Genomic DNA, 21993 nt, shown 5'->3' with positions numbered 1-21993 from the left:
TCAACTGCACCTGTTGCTGCTGCTGTTGGGCCGCCTGCTCTTGCTGCCGGTCCAGCATCCACTTTAGGAGCTTCTCCGTCTCCATCTTGGGGTTTAATGGGGTTCCCATGGTTAAACCCTGTTCTCACGGACCTTTCAGCAGGCCTGGATCGTTACCCGAATTCTCCACCACGTGTGAGGGTTTACGCCCCTCCTTACAGGGCAGCATGGCCTAGTGGCCAGAGTCCATAGGATCAACCCTTGTCGCAGGGTAGCACGGCCTAGTGGCCAGAGTCCATATAAGCGCCCCTGGTTGCAGGGCAGCACGGCCTAATGGCCAAAGTCCATATAAGCGCCCCTGGTTGCAGGGCAGTATAACCTTACTACTGGCTCAGCGAGGGGGTCCTACCGAAACACGCTGAGACTTACCGGGGTCAAGGTACCAGTCCGTCACCTCCCCCGGGTCGCTCCTTACTGGCTGGGGAGTTGGGGTCTCCCACGGATCCCAGGGTTCTCCGTAAGTCTCCGGATCCGTCGCCTCCTCTGGTTCCTCCCGCAGTAGGGGTTCGTGCCGGCCTATAAAAGCCTCTGTTCCTGGCAGCCGCCAGTCCCGACTGAGTTGCGTTCCCTCCTTTTATACTCAGTGAGCATCTGGAGCATGCCCAGTACGAACGGGGTGGGACTTCCTCTGTCAGAGCTACTGGTCTGACGTCGCTGGGGTCAGTGCGGGGCGGGGCTGCCCCGTCACAGATACACACAGCCCAATCCCCCATAGTTGCTGCGGGAATCGGTTACAGCTTGATCACTAAGTCTTCACATTAAAAAAAGTAGCGTTTTTCAAATAGGAAAGCCCCTACCTGTTTGTTTCCAGTTGGCTATAATTTTGTTTGGAAAACATCCCCTTGTTTTTAACATTGATTGAGAGACAGAAGAGCCTGTATTAAATAGAGCTCTAGATTCCTCCCATTCCCAGCCTGCCTTGCTAAAAGGTAATTAGTAGTCAGACTTCCCCTCTTTCTTCATTTTTTTCACCAGTGAGGTAGAAGCAAACTTTCCAGTTTGTACTCAACAGAAATGTCAGATAACCTGTGGATTAATGAGAAGCCCTGATTTTTTTCCTTCTCCTCTCAGGAGGCCCCTTGACACCCTAACAGTAATTGTGGAGAATAAGTTGAGCTTTATGAAGAACATGGGATTATTTTCCCTGAGGTGCCTTCCTGATCCCCTTGACAGTTTACTCTGCTACACACCCTAAAAATCCTCTCTTTCTTGATGCTTGCAGATACTTGAAGACAGTTGTTGATACCAGTAGTTATCTCTTACTGAAGCTGTACATATTTAGCTATTAATCTAAATTAGTTCCTTCATTCCTTAATCATTTTGGTGGTTATTCTCTGAATTCCTTCCAATTGTTCATGCCATTCTGTATGAGGATGTTCAGCTGGTACTGCTCAGGGATGGTCAGGGCTCTTTTGCCTGAATTTGGTGAGATGCTGTCTTAAAAAAGATGCTTTATATAGGATTGATCAGCCGTGGTGTTTATAACTCTGGAATAAACTTGAATGTATAATCAGAGATATTAGAGAGATTTGGTATTGCCAAAAGAAATCACACGCACTTCCTGACTACATTCCAATGCTTAAATACTGTAATCGTGTATACAAATATTTCTAGGATGGGAATATGTTTCACTCTTCTCCCATAAAACTTAATAATGGCTCTGGGAGCTCTGCTTAAATTTCTTTCCTCTGCAGAAGGTGCCCTCCTGTTTTGTGTGGGCCCGTGCTTCAGTGACACATGGAGCTTTACAAGAACTTTCTCTCAGACATCAGAGGTGTGAATTTTAGATTTTTATTGTAGTAGATTTAGTAAAGTTCTTTGGAATTTCATATTGGCTGATTTTTATTGCAATTTTATAGCTATGTTTGCTTTAAAACAACAAGGTTTATGTTGACTCTTAGTCCTTTTAACTTTGCAGATTACTTTGAGTACAGTACTGTTCAAGTTCTAGGCTCAGAGAGTTTGTTGAATGATCATGCTGCTCAATGATTTTCTTAAATGCTTCCCATATAATTTAGATGCCAATTCCCAGTCAGAAAACCCTGTTTAGCAGCTGCTAAATACAGAGTCTCTGCTTTCAAGAACCTGTGCATAGTGTATATTGATACTAATGGGAGTAATGCATGAGTATCAAAAGGAAAATTGACTGCTATACTTGGTAAATGTTGTTTAATGTTGGTGTGGGCATAAGTGGTCCCATATTGCCCTGAAAGGTGCTTAATTACTTCTTTAGAAGGTGTACCGCTGTTTAGGTTATCCAGCTGTATGATCTTTCTGCAGGGGTTTTCTGTTTTGCTGAGAAAAATATCTATAAAAGGAAAAGATTTTAAGAATGCCTGAGGTGAAAGTGTATCTTGATTTTGTTGTTTTAAGTCTTCATGTAAGAACCTCCTTTAATCTACTGCGACACACTGAAGACATTCTTAAAATATTGTCGGTGGGTTCTTATTGTTTATATTTATATGATTAAAAACAAATACAGTCTTAAAGGTTGGTTGGTGGGATTTTAATTCTGTTTGACAGTCCCGAAATTTGACTACTTACTATCCACACCATCACTCACTGCCCTTTTGCCTTACTCAATTTGCAAAGCCCGTGTAACTCTTCATAGTACAGAAGTATGCTGTTTGCTTCTTGAATGCTGTGTTTAAAAAAAATATTCATGCCCCTATCACTCCTCAGGCTATCAGCAAATTATTAACACTGTGACCATAACATATTCAGTTCCCCCAGTTGTTGGGAGTGAGTTGCATTGCTCAATGTTGCCACCATAGCAGTCAATTAAAGAGCAGTCAGTTTTGTTTGAAACAAACAAATCTGCCCATTGTGTTTTCAAAAAGTTTGTTTTCTAAGAGCCAATCAGTGACATTAAAAATCACTTCCTCAGAAAGTTTCTGTTTCTGAAAGTGCAGTGATAGTGGTGGAGGCTTGGCAATCCGTGAGTATAGGATCATAAGTGAGTCTGAACAGAACTGCCACATTTTTAAGGGTGTCCTCAGAAACACTGTGGAGAAAATACATGTGAGAGAGTTCATCCTCCCACTTCTTCAATGAAGGGCCAGCAAAAACCTGCAATATACATTTCTGAGGCCTCCAGTGAGTTCTCCAGCAAAATCTGGGGAGATTAGACTTGATCAGCCAAGTATTGATAAAGTAAAAAATAAGGGAAGAAATAAGAATATAACAAATAAACCCCGCTCCTAACCCTTTCTTCCAGTTATTAAAGGATTCTTTGTACATTGTAAAGAAAAAAATTGTAATATCTCATTTACTACCCCCTTTTTCAGATAACTTTTTAAGTACCGAAGTTCCCTGCCCATTTATTATTATTGGTACGGAGAACGGGGAATGTAGTAAATTAAATATTTTCCCATTCAGATTTAGAGTTTGAGAACGATTTCTGTTTCAAAGCTAGTGAATGTATTCACGTACTTAATTCTGAATGTTTTGCAAGCAGTCAAAGATGTAATACTAGTGTGAAATGGTATCTCATATAACAAAATACAAGCATCCTACAAACATTTCAATTTTTAATTGTGGTATATAATTATTAGCTAATATGTCCAGCCCATATACTTGGGTATGATTATTTCTGGTTAATTTTAAATAAAAAGAGAATTTATGAACTTGAAACTCATGTGAAAAGAGGTTTGGTAAGAAATTGTAGTAAAATTCTCCTGAATGCTTCAGAAAAATACTTAACCCAGGACGTATTGTTTGATTTTTCTCACTTCATCTCATTGGGTCATAATATGGTTCCTATATGTGAAATGCTTGCTTTTGGTGTGCAATTTGTAGAATGCAGATGATTCTGCCAGGTTAACTATCAGTGTACCCCTCCCCACCCAGCAGTCACTGTGTCCTAAGACTCATTAGAGGGGTTATGCAGCTTACATGAAGAATAGGAAGCCCTCAGCCCACATTTTAAAGCAGTCTTCAGTCCTGTGCAGCAGTAGCATGGTGACGACAAGCCTCCTGTAGCCCACACCTCCACCTCCCCCCCCACGCTTGATGGTATTATTTTCCCCTAAACATGCTAATGTTCCTATTGGGTTGGAATTTTGCAAAATGTGTTCAATTTGTGTAGATATGTAACAAAATTTGAAGTTTTGGGTTTAGAAAAGCCCATATATCTTAGTGATTTTTGACCACCTGTGAAACCCACTATTTTAAGATTAATTTGATACAAAGAATTTTTAATTCAGGAAGTATTCAGAGAGAGAGAGAGAGAGAGATGAAGTGAAGGAAAGAATATGATCCTAAAATAACTCTTTGCCCAGATGTACTCAGGGGTATATAGTATATGAAAGCACTGGGCCTAATTCTGAACTTACTTACATTGGCCTCATACTGGGTGATATCCTAGTCCCAAAGACAATGGCAAAACATCCATTGTCTTCAGTGGAGCCGGGAGTTCACTCATGGTCTTCTGTGGAGTTATTCCATTTGTATATTGTTGTAACTAAGAGCAGAAATTGGGACCCATTATATGCAAAAGTTTTACTCTTTCATTACCTCTCGTTACTAATTCTGAATGTTGACATTGATTTGGAAAAGGAGAGATTTAAATATATTTAACGTTCCATTCTCTGGGTTACTATAATGGACTTTTAAGCAGGTTCCTGGGTATGTAACTCCTGGCCAAATTTTTGATAGTTGTTTGTTTTTAAGAAGGGGATGGGGTGAGGAGATATTTGGTCAGATTGTACCGTGGGCTAGAGTTTGCAGATATTTGTGGAGCGGTGCACCAAATTAAGCAGATGTGATAAATATTATCCCTTTGCACCAATGAGGCCACACTGCTGTGGCATTTTCCCATTCCTAAAGTGACCCTGATTAGAAACGAAATGCTCCACATAAGGGTAAAGACAATGATGAGAGAAAGGAAAAAACACTTTTTTGGTCCTCTCTGTGTCACAGACTGCTATTGGCATTGCTATGCGGCAGCTCCTCACATACTATGCTGCTGCTTTAGTCTTTCAGTGACAGACAAACCCAACATCACTCTTCACACATGTTTTTACTTATTGATTGGCACTTGGCAGATTTAACGGCTGCAGTCCACTACGTGAGAACTTTTATAGTGACACTTGCTTGTCAGTGAGAGTGGTAGTGTGGGGAATGTGAATGAGGCAGCTGGTAGACCGTGGCTTTGACAAGGGGAGAGGCACTGCAAACCAAAGATTTGATTTATGTTGTAAGGCCAGTGTCCTCAGTCCAGAGCCAGCTCAGAAAATTTCTGTGGTCGGTTCTTTTTTCTCTATAAGGTTAATTGGTCTGTGTGTGAATTCCAGTGGAAACAACAGAAGGCTAGTGCTGTGCAGTACTGCAGTAATTGCCAAATGTGGATCGTGGGTCCAGTAAGTCACAGAGGTTTTCAAGTCAAGCTTTTCAGCAAAGCTCTGATGAACAAACGTGCATGTTCTGGTGCAGACTACCTGTTTCTCAAACTGTCCTATCACACTGCATTCTCCTACTCCATTACAATGATGCACACATTTCAGTCTGTTGGGAAAATGGCACAGTGTTAGACGAAATGCCATAGCAAACAAATATAGTGATGCTAAGTAGAGCTATTGTAACAATCGCTTTCTCCTCCCTCCCTTCCATTATCTTAAAATACGAGTGGGACTATTAGAGGTTCCAGTTGTCTCCTACACATTTTCAGGGCTGCTCCCTCCAGCCTCAGGACATTTTTCCTGCTCAAAAGTAGTACCTACATTGTTGCGGTGTATGTGGTGTGTTTGCTCCTGCTTTGATAGAACACACTTTTGGCTCCCATTGGAAATCCACGTCACACTGGCTAGTTTCCAAAACACACAGGGCCAGATATCCAGCTGGGCCTAATTTTTGCTGAGTGCGGCTTAGGGAAAGTGGAGGGAGGCAAAAGGGAGATAGTTACAAGGTGATTCTGGAATCAGTTCTGCACCAGCCATCGTCCCTCCATCAGCTAAGGATAGATGGAGCACAGCATGCTCCAGCCTTGTTCCAACATATCCTTTATGCTAGGACTGTAGAGTTAGTGATGTAGGAGCCAGCCCTATGTCTGCTGGGGACCCCTCCTACCAGGGGAAATCTCCAGCAGGTGAGATCCAACTCCTTTGTGTTCTGAGAGCGATTCAGTGAGAAGACTAGAGAATCAGGTCTATAATTTATAACACTTAAATATTATCCAGAGGTACATCCGTACCTGGAATCCTGAGCAGGTTTTTGCCTATTTGCATTTTAACAAATACCATACCTCTTTCTAAAATCATTAGTATCACACAGGAGGTTTTTTTAAAGTGTATTTAACAAATACATTTTAAAAACCTCTATCAGATACAGTTGAATACATTCATTGTGTGTGTAGCTTAGTGAAATCTTGCATTTTACTGAGTCTCAAAGTAAAAACTGGGACACCTGTCATAGAGGTTGGGTGTGGAGGGATATAAAGGATTGATTGGTGGGGGGCGCGGGGATATTTTTCTTGTTTTCTTTTTCTTTACTTTGTTTTTCCTCCTCTTGTTCCTTTCCCACCTCTAAGTATTCTTAGTTCTCTCCCTCTAGCTGTATATTTGGGTGAAATATATTAAGGGCCAGATTCTAATACCCTTCTTCATGTTGTGTAGCTCTTTGCTTCACAAGTAGCCCTAGTGTGGAAAAAAGGCACTAATCAATATGAATAAAGGTGTCACAATCTGTCCTTAATCTTACAAAACATAAAGATATCCGAATGAGTGATTGATTTATTTTGCACCATAGATTCATTTTCATAAATTCTTGAAGGCAGTATATTTTTTCTATTCTATGTATAGAAGATATATTTTATTGTGTACTGCATCGTTACACCATGGGTCTAAACATGTTTCTTTGTAATTGTTCTTAGTATTAGGGTTTAAGTGACGTGGGAACTATTTTCTAATACATATGCCTAAGTAGTGAACCTTTTTGTTAGATGCAGTTAGAATTTTCTCCCTTGATAGAATGTGAGACTCTAAAATGTTGTTGTACTTGGCTGCAGACAAAATTAATGCAGTCACTTGGGACTCCCAACATCAACTTTCTGCAATCTGAAGGTATGGTACCACTGATATTTATGTTTACATACTGTCATCCCAGAACTCATTACAAGCAGAAACAGTGAAGACACTTCTTTGGCACTGTATACCAAGTATCGATGCATTTCAGAAGTGTGTGTACATTATGTACTTCAGAATGGCATTTTTCCCCACAGCATAATGTAGCTACCATCCCTGTGGTATGGAGGAGAAGAGGCAGACTTTCAGGGTTTTTTGTTAATTTGATATATAGATTGAATGAAAAAAACAATTGTTCACTGAGGTTTTTAATAGATTTTAAGTAACTTGTTTTTTTTTAATGTACTAAATTTTTTCCTTTGTACTGTTAACTTTATAGACTGTTAGCCTTGAAAGAAACAATGTTTTGTTCATTTCCTTCTATTTTGTGTTCAGTTTAATATGAGCTTAACATGCTTCACCAGCATTTTATGCAGCAGAAAAGAGGACATAATTAGGGCCCAATCCACATTCCATTGATTTCCCTGGGAATTAGACCAAGGGCCAGATTTTCAAAGGTACTTAGGTACCTAAAGATGCAACTTGTGAAATTTTCAAAAGCACTTGTCTGTGTGTAAATACCTTTAAAAATCTGCCTCCAGCCGAATTTTCTAAATATTTAGTTGAATCCATTTTGAGTCTTTTCATCGGGAGTTGTAGAAATAGAATTTGTCTGAAGTCTTTATATCATATCTTAAGTTGTAATTACTTAGAGGGACACTATCAACTTCCTATCTAGTCAGTTTTTAAAAAGTGAGTTAAAAGTGCAATAGCTTCAGGTATGGCACCAGCTCCTGAATCCCTCTGCTAATATTTGTGGCTTTACAATCCTGTTTCCTGTTTAAAAACACCCTCGCCTCTGTTGCTGTATGAAAGACTCATAAAAACAGGGGAAACTTGCTAATGGTAATGCTAGGTGTTACATGTACTAACAATTGGTAAAATATTTTCAGACAGAAATATGATTGTAGTGTCCTAAAATTACTTCTATTCTTTAGCCTGATCTAAAGACCGACTTGCTTGCTTATACACTTGCTTGCTTCCAAAATGAAAGAGAAATGTAATGTTGTTGAAAATTGCTATCTTTTAATTACTCAGCATTTTGAATCACAGAAAAAGGTGAATCAAATATGTGTAGTTAGAAATGGAATAGTTATACTGCAAGGATAGGAAAAGATATAAAGTATACTCGATTTCCGAATGAAGTGGACTTTATTGATTTTGTAGGATACAGAGAGTACAGTGAATGCAGTGATACAGTGCTTTGCAGTTATTATTTAGCAGAAAAATACTATGGACATACAGGTAGTAGTAGATGGCAGACCACTAAGGCTTGGTCTATATTTAAAAGTTATATTGATATAGCTGCATTGGTCAGGGGTGTGAAAAATCAACACCCCGACTCAACATAGCTATGCTGACAAAGCCCCCAGTGTAGATACACTGATGTCCACAGAAGAGGGTTTCTGTTGACATAGCTAATGTTTGGGGAGGTAGTATTCCTACACCAGCAGAAAATTGTCTGTTGGTGTAGGCTGCATCTATGCCAGGGGCTAGACCTCATGAGACCAACATAGCCTAAGAAATAGTGGAGATATAACAGTGAAATTAAATCTTTTGTACATTGGTCACCCTTCACAAACTTGCCAGTTTTGTTTCAGATCACTTAGATAGCTGCACCTCAGTATTCCCTATACTTCCTATAGGGAAACAAAATACGGAAGTGAAGAGATCAAAAATCAATCAATCAATCGATCGTTAGTGTGCAGCACATTGTTCTTAGAGCCCTGTTTAACCAAGGATCAAATCAAGTGTTTACTGGGGTCATTCCCTGAAACCACCTAGCTGATAGCTAGTCCTTCCTCCTTCTTAGGGAGCCATAATCAGTGTCTTCTATTCACCCAATTGTCAAACTGCCTAAAGACCAGCTCACAGAATCCTCCCCACCCCCCCAAAAGTCTATCTTCAGATTTTCCATTACCATCAAATGGTCAAACAGACAAAGATTTTTAGGTGCCTAAATGTGTGGCCAGGTTTCCAAATGTCCTGAGCTCCTAACAGTTCTAATTGATAATCAGGTCATTTATTTAACTGCCTAAATATGGATTTAAGAACCTAACTTTTGATGCCCATTTTTGAAAATCTTGGCACACAGTCTGCAATGTGAACCTTCTCTTCTGCAGGGAAGCCTTTGTTTCACTGACTAGCTGAAGTTCTCAGATCTTGTGAATCCAGTTCCCTCTGAATCTGGAAGTAGTGTCCTACCCTTGGCATAGCAGCCAGCTCTCTAAGGTCTGGCTCTACTCCTTTATGTTCAGTTACCTCCTGAATGTTTACTGTCTTCACACTTCAGACAACTGCTGCTGAGAGGGTCCAATTTCAGACCCTGAGCTGGTTTCTTAATTGTGTTGTGGCCCCTCTACACTGCTCTGGCAAAAAAGAGCCATAAGCCAGGGAGAAATGGCCCTCTGGGAATAATCCTTGCATGGGAGTTCCCTGGGTGGATAGAGCTGGTGGAGCAGCTGTGTGCTATGTGTCTCAGCCTGTTGGGTAGCAGGTGTGCTAGAGGCAGATTGGAGAACGTATAGGAGGCAGCTAGATCATGCTGTGCTCCAGCTAGTCTCAGCTATAGAAGGGCCTCTGGGAGACACTGAAGGTGAGCATAAGCTTGCGCAACCTGAGGTAGCACAAACTTGTACCAAAGGTCATCTTTGTCCCACCCTCTATTCCTGCAGTGAGTTCAGCTTGGTTGGTCACAACAGAGAAGCTAGCTTTTTGTATACAGGGCAGATCATTAATCCTTTCCTTTCCTGGTCCAACATGAGGTGTCCCCCCCCCATCACTCTCCCTATGTCGAAGCCATGGCTCTTCAAAGGTACCCTCAGATCCTGCTGTTGAGGAACCAAAGAGCTTGGTTCTTCGTCCCTCACCATAGAAGGCACCTTTGTTGCTAGGAGGAGCAGTAAGTAGCCTAATTTCTCTCCCTCCCCCCCCCCCAAATCATGTAGTGGAAACGTCTAGATTTATGCCTGAAGTTATGTCATCATGGTTCTTAGCAACTTTTTGGCAGGTTATTCCTGGATCCTTTTAACTTTCCCAAGTGCAATCCAATTCCATGGCTGTACCAGTAGGTCAAGATCCTCCCAGGGCAGGGAGGGTCCCAGAACCAGTTTGCCCAACAGTTAAACCCTGCTCCAATTCTTACCCCATATGCCACATTGAAAACACTCTCTCCTTCAAGAAAGACAGATCAGCAGCTGCTAGTGGCCTGAAAAAGGCTAAAAAAAACCCTCTCTTCTGGCTCGTCAGTCAAGAGTCTAAAATAATCCTCCAACCCTTTCTCAGAATGTTGATTCCTTCAAAAAGCACATCTGCCAATCATACAGTGGCAGAGAGAGGTAATTTTTTTACCAGTTATTTTTCTTCCTTCTGGTACCTTATCCCCTTTTCTGACATCCCAATCCCCTCACTTTAGTTTTGGGGGTATATTTTAAAGCAAAATAGTTGGAGATGGACCTGACCCAACATCCAGGATCCAAACACTCCCAAACGTTGAAGTTTGGATCTGATTTTTATGTTTTTTCAGCCTCTCCTTGTGTCTACAATATTCTGGTTCTTTCTTCTTTGTTAATCAGGGTGAGCTCAATACCTCTGAGAGAGATGAGCATTTTAAATCCTCCTCCACTTCTGCTTCCCCAGTTACTTGAAAGAACCCACTTCTATGCTAGAAAGTTTGGAGAAATCATTGAGCATGTTAATTGAGCACCTTGGTTTTATCCCCAAATCTAGAATAGTTTATATGATTATCAGGTTGATATCTTTATCTTTGTGGGGGAGGCAGTCATGAAATGCCTAATCAGAGAGTGAGTAATCTCTGCAGGGTCTGTGCCCCTGCAGCCTTGAAAGCTCATTTTGTCTAGATTAGGCTGTAAAGAGTTTATTTTTCTCTTCAGGCATGCCTATGACTCTCATGGAAATGAATGGCAATTATACTCAACATTTATGCAGTGAGGAATAGATCCATTCTAATATTTCATTTAAAAAGCCCAACAATAGAGTTTGTTAAAATACCTGATGTCCTACTGTAAACTTTGATACAGTGGAATCGTTTAATGGTTCCATGTTGATTTTACTCTGACACCTTGTGTCTGTGACCATGGGCAGTTCGCTTGGGGTGGCATTTTGAAAAATGTTCAGTATCAGCCTAACTTTGCTCCCACTGAAGTCAAACTATTGCTCCTACTTGTTTCCAGTAGTGCCCACCATGTGCTCGGTGCTGCACCTGCCGTGAAGAGCCCACAATCTTAAAAAAAGCAAAGCAAACAAACGGATGAAAGGTAGAAGTGGGTACAAGGTACTAATTATGATGTGATATTTAATAACACAATTAATTTTTGTTCACATATATTGACTATCTCCAGTTATCTATGTCACCCATGCCATTATTAGTAGGTAGCACAGTAGAAGCACCTCACTTTACCCATTTGTGAAATAGGGTTGGTAAAACCTACAAATCCCTAGGGGATCTTGTAAAGATTTATTATGGGCCTAATAATTTTTGGTCCCGAACGTTAGGTGTATATGTTTATTTACCTATTTAACTCATGATTGGCTGTGTAAATATGGAGTTAGGCACCTAACTTTGGCTGCACAAGTTTGAAAAATAGACCTTGTATTATTATTATTATTACATTGATTTGATGGATTTATAAAATCTCTCCCTAGGGCAAAATTTGCAGGTGAACTTGGTTGCATATGCTTAGCTACATGTAGGGGAGCACAAGCATATAATTGGCCAAGCAAATGTTAAATGATGTGTGCCAGTTGCCATTTATGTACATAATGTGTATATCTGCATGCTCAAGCAGATGTAGGTACACTTCCAGAGGCTGCCTGAAAATATTACCCCATGAATAGCTTTATAAAGCTTTTATGATTAGAGAAAATGCTCTCTTTGAGATAAGATAACAAGGTTTATTTTTCTTTTGTAAGTGAAAATGATCATAAACCTTTACATACCTGGAAGTATTTCAAGGTGTTTTGCACTCATTCATTATTCTATTGTAAATATTTTTAGCTAAATACTGCATGCTAAAAATAACTACCCCCACTATTGGCAAAATTTTTACCAGGCATAATTACAGTACTACTCCCAAGCTGATGAAACAGTTACCAAGACTGACAGCAACACAATATGTTGTTTACTCCCACATCAATTCACTCGCTCCCTAATATAAAAATAAAATGGAAGTATCTGAATAACAATCATAAAATAAATGTAGGTTCACTAGGTAGCTGACATATTCTCTGACAAGTACATCACCACAATTCTTACATAATAAGTTTCTGATCTCACTTTGAAGCTTGTTCATATGGTTAGACTTAATTCAAACTGAACGAACACTGTTCTCAAGAAAAAGTGTTGCGTCATTTTATCATAGATATTTCCCCACTTGAGTTTTTTCTCATTTGTGAGGAGGTAACTTGCTCTCAGAAACCGCATTTAATATTGCTGGTTTTCATAGTCACATTGCACTGTCCTCACTAGATTTATATTTCTCTCTTTGTCAAGTCAGGGGATTAACTTGTCACAGGATCAGTTTGTCTTTCTCTCAAGAAATGGCACCATTATCCCAATGTCGTTCTGTTGTTCTTTTTGCATTGTTTATTGCACCATTCTAACTCATCAGTTCCATGTAATGGAATTCGTAGTTTTCAGGAAAAGTTGCTGTAATCACACAGACAGCTCACTTACTGCATCAAAATCTTGCATTGTACATGCATTCAGATCCCTTCTCCTGCTCTTGTTTTGAACTGCTCACACAATAGAATTATAAATATATTTATAAACCTAACTATGCAATACTGTCCTTGGTATAGATTTCCATTTGCTCACTTTGTGAATCATTATAACAACATAGTGAGGAACCCATACACACATGGAGTTGTGGTGAGAGAAAATGTAAAAGGTTCAGAAGTTTAGTCCAGATAAGCATCTAGAAATTTAGACGCATATCTGAATTTTCCAAACATCATCTTCAGTCTGATAATTGGGTTGGAAAAGTTACTCTTCTTCACCACCATCTCCTCCTCCTCCTCCTCCTCCTCAATCTCCATCTCACTTGCACTATAATCACAGTATGCTAAAAACATGGGTAAAGAAGATGTTCCTTATGACAAGAGCGAAAATGTAGAAGTATTAACTTAAACAGCCCCACCAGTGCAGTATCAGAGAGCATTGCCACACAGACTGCTACCACTTTAGATACAGGACTAACCACATTAGCTAGCAACCTGAGAGGGCTGTTATTCAGAGGAGGGATGGGTTGCTGGTACCATGCATTGGGTCCAGGAGGTGGTTGGAATGAGCTTGGCTGTCACCCCTATACCCCACCCTGAGATGTGGAGGCCTTCTGTCTTTGTCATGTCCCTGAAGTGAGACATGGGCTGTTTGGGCCATGTTCTGGGTCCAAAGGGGTTATGTAAGGAGTCTGGCCCAGCTTCCCCTCCTCTCCTGGAGTTCCTGCTCTGGGTGGAGGGGCTGCTAGGTTCATATACCAGGGTGGGAGAGCCCAGTCAGTCCTGTCCCATCATGACACTGCTTTCTCCCCCACCATCAGTGCCATAACATCTCTGGCAGCTCCCAGGTGTTTCCAGTCCATTATGTGCAAGCTGCCTCTTTGGCAGCCATATAGGTCTGGCTCTTTAGAATGTTCATAATCAATTATTATTTTGGCATGCTGCTGAAATTTTCCTGAGGAATACCAACATGAGAAAGGAAATGGCAATGTATATCAAGTTTCCATTCAGGTTTAGCAGAGTGGTCATTTCATGGTACAAAGAAAAGGCACTTGTCTTGCCCAGGGGCTTTCTGCCTGTCGAATTTCAAAGGCCTGCTGCAAACAAGTTATTGGAGTTTCTCCAGTAAAGGTCACAAGATTAGTTGATAATGGAAAATGTTAAGCAACCTAAATATTTCCCCTAAAACATATTTAGATGTTTACTCATTATGGCAGTGATTCTCATGCATATTCACGGACTGCTGTGGTCTTCAGAGCACTTTAAGTATTCCACAAAGCTATTCTGTATTTCTGATGAATATTTGTCAGTCTTCAAGCACTGACACTTCCTGGTACTATAGTTGTAATCCAGTCCAGGAGTCACTTAGCATTTCCCAAACAAACGAAAAACAAACAAACAAAAACCACTCTGCATCTGCATAGTTACTTCATGTCTTTCTTTGGCTTGCATTTCTGTGGTGTAAATTCAATTGTGACTTAATTCGTGGACATCCCCAAAACTATGCAGGCAGCAAATATGTAGGATGGCAGAGCCAATCTGCAAACTGAATTGGAGTCATGATTTGTGGTAGACCTCCACGCTAGTGTAGCTGAGTAAAATACGTATTAGGCGCTCTCATGCATGAACAGAGTATCATTTTTGTTTTCACTAGTTTAAATTACAGAAGCAATAAGTAAAGGGGAGTGATGCATAGATTTATATTACTGTGATTTTTGGCTGCATTTTTCTTAAGGCAAATAGAAACTAGTTTTTGCCTATCCTTTCATGTTATTCCTTTTGTAATTTTTTAATCACACTCAGAGGAACAGAACTCTCTGCTTCCTGTCTGAGAGAAAGGAGAAAATGTAACTCCAGGAGACTTAATTTACATATTATAATTTAACTCTGGAGCATTTCTGTACAATGTATTGTGGTGTTTGGCATTTGCTAGTGTTCTGTTTGGGGCAACTATATGAAATGGTGTATGTATAATGTCAGCTTTCTTGGAAAGAGGGGGAAACACACTGGCTGGCAAGAAGGGCTTGGTGGTCCTTACTTCTCAAATATCATTCTTGGGTGCTGCTTTGTTGGTGAAAACTGTGGGCCAAGCATTAGAGAAGATATGCAACCCCATCCAGAGATTGCCTTTTAGTGCAAGTTTCTAGTAGAGTTGTGGCATTGTCTGGAGAAGAAGACACGTGACTTGAGCATATCACTGAGATGATTCACAAATGGCAGGTGTCTGTAGAGTAAAGAAAGGTACCAAGTGAAAAATCTGAAGCAAATTCCAGGAGATGTTGTTTGAACCCTGAGAGTCAGCACTCTGAAGATCAATGTGCATGACTCTTATTGCGCTGAACAATACGCTTGGTACCCTAGAGAGTGCTTGGGTTCTCTGCTACAGATTTCCCAACTCAAATCAACAGTAGGGGAAAATCTGTCCATGTCTAAACATAAAGGCTGGAGAAACTGCTAGAAAAAGTTGTTGTGAAAGGAGCAGTGATTCATCAATGTATGGATCAAGTAAGAGTGTCCCACATGTTGAGAGGGATGCGTTGATGATTAACTGATGATGCTTAGACGTCATATGAGGGAACAACTGAGGAATCCCTCTAACTCCACACAATGGAAGAGTGGTCAGGGAAGAGGAGGAGAAGCGGGCAGTCAAAGATGTTTGTCAGGCATGAATCATTTAAGCCAGTCAGAACATTACCCATGCAACCACCTAGGTCATTGGAATGAGTTCCAAGGTGGAATTATCACAGTTGGTATAGAAATTGACTGGTCAGGTTTCTGCACTGCCAGATACTGTCACCTCCCCTAAGCCTTCAAGGTAAAGAGAACTACAAACTGTGAAAACCGCGAAGAAACCATTTAATGTCTTTCCCCTTTGAGAGCAAAAAGGGAAAAGATGGTCTTTCTTCTGTTATTAGTGTGGCCAAGGTGATCCTTAACCCAGAAGGTTTAAACACCCCCCCTTTTGGAATGTGTTCGGGTCTTCACACCCACGACACAGCCCATTCCAGTCCTGCAGGTCTAATCCTGCGGCGTCAGCTCCACCCAGCTTTAAAATCTCCTGTGGGAAACTGTATACAGAGCCCACTTGACTTGCCAACAGAACTGAGAGATTACATTTGGATTTCCCTACCCAACCAGAGCCCAGATAAAGGGCCCTCTACCTGTATCTCAAACTTGGGGTGATCTGCTTTTCCCAGGCTATATCTTTCACAATTTATCCCCTCCTTACATAAATACTTTTACATGCATCATTTAATATAATTTCCAGAAACGACACTAACAAACTGCAAATGATACAGTAAAGAACACTATAGAGAAAGGGCTCCAGGGTTAGATTATACTATGTAAATTAAGCCTGATAGAGCTAGCTTTTCCTCTTCTCTAATGGGAAGCAGTTCTGTCCCTCTAAGCTTTCTAGCTCTGAGGCATACACACTGTTGGTTGCTTGGCTTAAAGAAAGAGATTTAAAGAAATCTCTTCTGTATTCTTTGCCTTCTCTGAACACTTTCTTTTGAAAAACAAGCTAGAGATTATCTCCCTTCCTAGTTTATGATCTCTACCTTGTTTACAATGATCTGTTCTGTTCTCTCCCCTTTGTTGTTCTTCATCTCCTGCACTTCCTTTTTTTCTTGTTGCTCACTCTTCACTTTCTCTTTTCCCATTCCAGTGCTGGTATTCTCGCTGAAGAAAAGTGATCTAGTCATTCTTTACATATGATAGAATAATCATGTAACTTGGACAACAGACAGATTTAAACACCCGTTCACAAACTCTTGGGGGGGGATCATTTAAAAAATACATTTTATTCATTGCAGCTGGGATTTTCAAAGGGATCTAAGATAGACAGGTACCCAACTTTTCTTGAAAGTCAATAGGAATTGGGTGCCCAACTCTCTTATGCCCCTTGAAAATCCTAGCCATCGGTTGTTGGTGATTAAGGTCCTCATTTTCAAGATTCAGAGCCCCTCTTGCCAGGTTATCAGCACCCTCAGTTCCATTAAGTTCAATGGCAACTGAAGTTGATCGCAGTTTTGAATAATAGAGCCCTTTGAGGCTCTGTGTACAATCAGTCTTCAAACGAGGGCAACTAAGTTAGGACAACCAATTCTACAACAGGGGGCATGTGACAGCCCTTTGGTGCCTCATATGGTTACTTACTTGATCAACCAAGTGTGGAATTGGGAGCCCATAAATAGAGATGCAGGGCTGCTAGGCACCCCTGAAAATCAGGCCGCTTATAGCTAGGTGCTTAAACATCTTGAAAATCTTGGCTGTAGTAGTTAATACTTTATAATTCTGTGTTTACAGAAACCTTTCGCGGCTTTCTTTTGTTCTTTCTTTTATTCTTTCTCTTGTGATAAGTTGCATGCACCATTGTTTGTCTTCTAAAATTTAAATTTACTGATGCGCAGAATCTCAGAGAAAACAGCACAGTAATTGTATTTTAACCTACTAAATTAAAAACATGCATTTGGTTATTGGCGTTCCTCAGAAATCTTGGAAAAGACCTGGTAAAGGTTCTTGAAAAGTCTGTATTATTCACTTGACTATTAACTTTACCAAAGGAGCTATAAAAAACAGAAGCCAACTCACAGTAAAAAATAACGTGTACTTCCCAGAAATTTAAAATCTATGGGTGAGTAGTCATTTGGCAGACAAGCTATAATTTCTCCTTTTGCACTTTCTATTAGGGAGATTTAATCTGTTACTAACTAACATTTATTTAATATTGAGTTGTGAAACTTGAAGCCTCTAGATGCAAGGTAATCTGTGAAGTTATTTCTCTCATATTTCTCTACTCCAGTCCATCCAAAACGCTGCTGCCAAGATCATCTTCCCTTCCTACTGTTTACCTCCTCCTACAATTTCTGGCTTCCCTTCCTTTTTTGTAAAGGTCAAGTTTCTCATTCAAAAGCACCTTGTAACTTCAATCCTTATATGTATTTTTCTGTCATCTCTTCCTCTGACCCTTCCAACTTCATAGTCTCATCTCATATCCCTCTCTTGACCACTTCCTTTTTTTCCATCCAGTCCAGGTTTCATATCTTTTTGTGTGTGTGTCATCACCCTTTATGTAGGAACCAATTACTTTGCACCTTATTCCTTTTCAAAGTATTTATGAAAATCTCCCTTTTCTGCCAAGTAGTTAAAGAATCTTTGTTAAAAAGACCACTCGCTTCTGTATTGTACCTGCTCATGCCTTTACATTGTGTGCTTTATGGGAGGGTCTTTGTTTTAGTCCATCTAGCATGCTGTATATACCCATTTTCATCTTGTCCATCAGGAAACCAATGACTCAGTGGGAGTGTTCCATGATGATTTGATGCTGCTGGTAATGGCACTTACTGTGGGAAGTTCTGCTCTTAGCATTGCTTAGTTAGATCTCAGTGATAACTCTAGCAGGACTGGGAGAGGGAGAAAGCCCAATACTGTAAGGGTTTTGAGGTTTGGATGTGTATGGAGTGGGGCACCCCTGGTTATACCTCTTAACAGTTTATCCAGAGCTCTGCCACAGAGTTGTCTCCAATGTTCAGGCATGAAGTGCTACTGTCAAGCATCATCCTGTCCAGAAACATTCTGTTTGGGCAGCGGGTGTTGCTGGCACTCCTTCCATTTCTCAAAGCTAGGGACCAGATTATGGCTGGCCTCCTGCGTAGATGAGTTACAGGTGACTTAATATACTGTAGTCATTGCATTGCAGGACCACTCAAACTGCAGCCCTCTGAGACAAAAATAAGTGAAGAAATAAAAAGGCCACTGTGACATTATTGACATGAACTGTGACCGTATAGATCATTGTTGCAACCAGGGTCCTATGGTTGCACTAGGTCTTGTACAGAGGAGGTCAAGTGGGCTGTCTATGGAAAGGTGGTAGTTTGCTGGTTATGATTATGCTGTCTGTATGTGTGTATCATTTTTGTATTTGAAGTTATGATTTTTGGCTATGTACTTGTATCTCAATGTGTTTAATTCTAAGTAGCCTTGGTGAAGCATTTGGTCAGCTTCTTGAGAAAGGACTATTCTCAGTAAGTGCCCAATCAAGAAACACTTAATTGACAGTGGACTTTGGGAGATGCCAATCCACATTTGAGTTTTCCTGGGAACGTTCAAACTAACATGTAAACAATGGTGTTGGCCTGCAAAAAGCTGACTCATTCATGGACATGTGACTTGCCTGGTGGCTTCAAACTCCATCTTGTTGCTGTGACTTTGCACAGAAGAACAAAGGGGTTTCTGCCCACAAGAGCAAGAATATAAAAGGCCCTGGAAGCGTCTCCATTTTGTCTTCAGCTGGCTCAAGAGATAGCCCCTCCACCCCAAAGAGATGCCTGAAAGAAACTGGAACAAAGGACAGTAACTACGGGGGTGTGAGTGATTGCTGGACCCAGACTAGGAAGGAGTCCAGTCAGTGAAAGAAGCTTATTGAAACATCTCTGGGGGTGAGATTTCATCTGTAATCAGTTTCTTACTGTATTAGGCTTAGACTTGCGTGTTTTGTTCTATTTTGCTTGGTAACTTACTTTGTTCTGTCAGTTATTACTTGGAACCACTTAAATCCTACTTTTTATATTTAATATAATCACTTTTGCTTATTAATTAACCCAGAGTAAGTAATTAATACCTGGGAGAGCAAACAGCTGTGCATATCTCTCTATCAGTGTTATAGGGGGGCGGACAATTTGAGTTTACCCTGTATAAACTTTATATAGAGTAAAAAGGATTTATTTGGGGTTTGGATCCCATTGAGAGCTGAGTGTCTGGGTACTAGAGACAGAAGTACTTCTTAAGCTGTTTTCAGTTAAGTCTGGAGCTTTGGGGCGTGTGGTTCAGACCCTCGGTCTGTGTTGGAGCAGACTGGCATGTCTGGCTCGACAAGGCAGGGTTCTGGAGGCCCAACCTGGCAGAGAAAACGGGCTCAGAGGTAGTCTCAGCACATCAGGTGACAGTCCCAAGGGGGTCTCTGTGACCGAACCCGTCACAGCCACTCTTCTGTACCTTGTGTAGGTAAGGGCAGACTGTGAAAATATGCGGCTGCATATCCCAACATTCTTTGCTGTCCACTGATTGTCCCCTGTTTGCTGATTGTGCAACGTGTGACCTTTCCTGTTATGCCCAGATCACACATTATTACGTTGGTTGGGAGCCAGTGAGGAAGTTTGCTGCCACATCACTGCACAGCTGGTTCAGCTGTGGCTGCCCCTCTCTGCTAATGTGGGAAGGCCTTGCCAAATAACAGTGTGCCAATGTGTTGACCTGAAGGTCTTAGTCATCTTATTACAGAGGAGGTGGAAAAGTCACCGGCATGTAGCCATTTTAACAGAATTCTCTGTGCTATGACAGTATGGAAGAAATCCTCTTACTCCCTCTCAAGCCCTTGTAGCTGTGTTTCTGGTAAGATGCCCCTGGTGAGGCTTGATTACAAGATTTATAAAATGTGGAATGGAATTAAAGCAGAAGTGTTTCCAAACTGACCACAAATATTGTCTTCTCTAGAAAGAGGTAGGTGGTATAGTAATAATGACAGCTGTATTCCCCCCATATCAGTTTTATCGAGGCGTACTTGAGAGCAGGAAAACCTCCCATTGTATGGACTCAAATTAACACTGAGGGCAAGACTGGTAGCTAGGGGTAAATTGACTTTAATGGTGTAATACTAATTTATACCAGCTAAGGATCATGTCCTAAATGTACACCAGCCTCTTTCTCAGCAGGTGTTTGTCAATATCTCACTTACCACAAAGTGAGAGTCAGGCCCACAAGTCTGTATGGCTTCAATCAAACTAAAGGGAGCATAGTGTGATAAGGGTGGAGCTGGTCTGTACTCGTTTCTGAATACTGTATGTTGAACTGGTTACTGGGATGACAACTGTCTGAAAGATTGGTTTAGTTTAATAGGAGGTTGTAAGAAAAAGAAACAGTGGCTCAAGATAAGCCATACCCCTGGGTAAAAGCTGGAGGGTTGTGGTGGGACAATGGGAGAGCCATTGGTACTGAGGATTCTGGCTCAACCTCCTGCTGCGCCTACAAGACTGGATTTGTCTACAGTGGCAAAAGCCCAGGAACTGACTATAAGAAAGGGATTCTGACTGGATTGTAAAGGAATCCCTCACTTCCCAGAGGGGAGGTAGTTATTGAGGAGCTGTTTGGGGAAACCAAACTGACACAGAAACTTGCTGTGGTGTCTGAAGAAGGTAGGTCTGTGTAGGCCATCATCATGGGGGGGGAGGAGAGGGGAGGGCTTTACCTAAGATAGACATGAGTATAGACTGTGGATGTTGTAATTTTTTTCTCTAAGTGCTTTGTTCTGACTTAAAATGCATAATACTTTGGTTTTAAGAAAACTGGCCACTGTATTCGCTACTGGTCACAGACTCTGAAGGGAAGAACTGCAGGTGCTAAGCCCAGTCGGACCTGCTGGATAAGCATGGTTGAAGCACAAGAGGCTGTAGCACCAGGCCTGGACTAAGAATGGAACAATTCTCTCCCAGGAGAGGTAAAGGCAAAAGGCCTGACTTCGGGGGGGAGGAGGTGCACTCAGAGAGACCAGAAAGGGAACAGAAGTGCAGCTGGCCCTCTAACTGTGATTTCTGGGGAAAATATTATACTATATTTATCTTCTTGTGACACAAATCCAGCTTTGTACATATATGTTTGTGGACTTGGGTGGCAACAGGGACGGACCCCTGCTTCATGGAGGGCCATTTCCATACATGGATAAGGTGGGCACAATCTGGCCCAATGTTCTTTGGATGAATAGGTGATTTCACTTTCCAGGGCAGTCCATAATGGACTTCTTACCAGAACTAAAATAACTATATTTTAAGGGAAATTTGCATGCTGGTTATATGCAGCCTAAAGGCTCCTGGCAAATTAACAATGTTTTGACCCTTCTTTATAGAGACCAAGGTAGCTCCTAGTTTATTGAGTTTCACCTCTGCTTTAAAAGGTGTACCTATTAAGAGAAAATATACGTAATTCCTATTAAATGTATGAGTAATTCTTCCTATAATTTTGGCAGAAATTATTGAACTAAATCATTCCAACTACAAGAAGTTTACTGAAAGGTTGTTTTAGGAGGGTGGAATTTTATCCCTAT

This window comes from Emys orbicularis, chromosome 5 (genome assembly GCF_028017835.1).
Source record: "Emys orbicularis isolate rEmyOrb1 chromosome 5, rEmyOrb1.hap1, whole genome shotgun sequence".
NCBI lineage: Eukaryota > Metazoa > Chordata > Testudines > Emydidae > Emys > Emys orbicularis.
Note: the sequence above shows the minus strand (reverse complement) of the source record.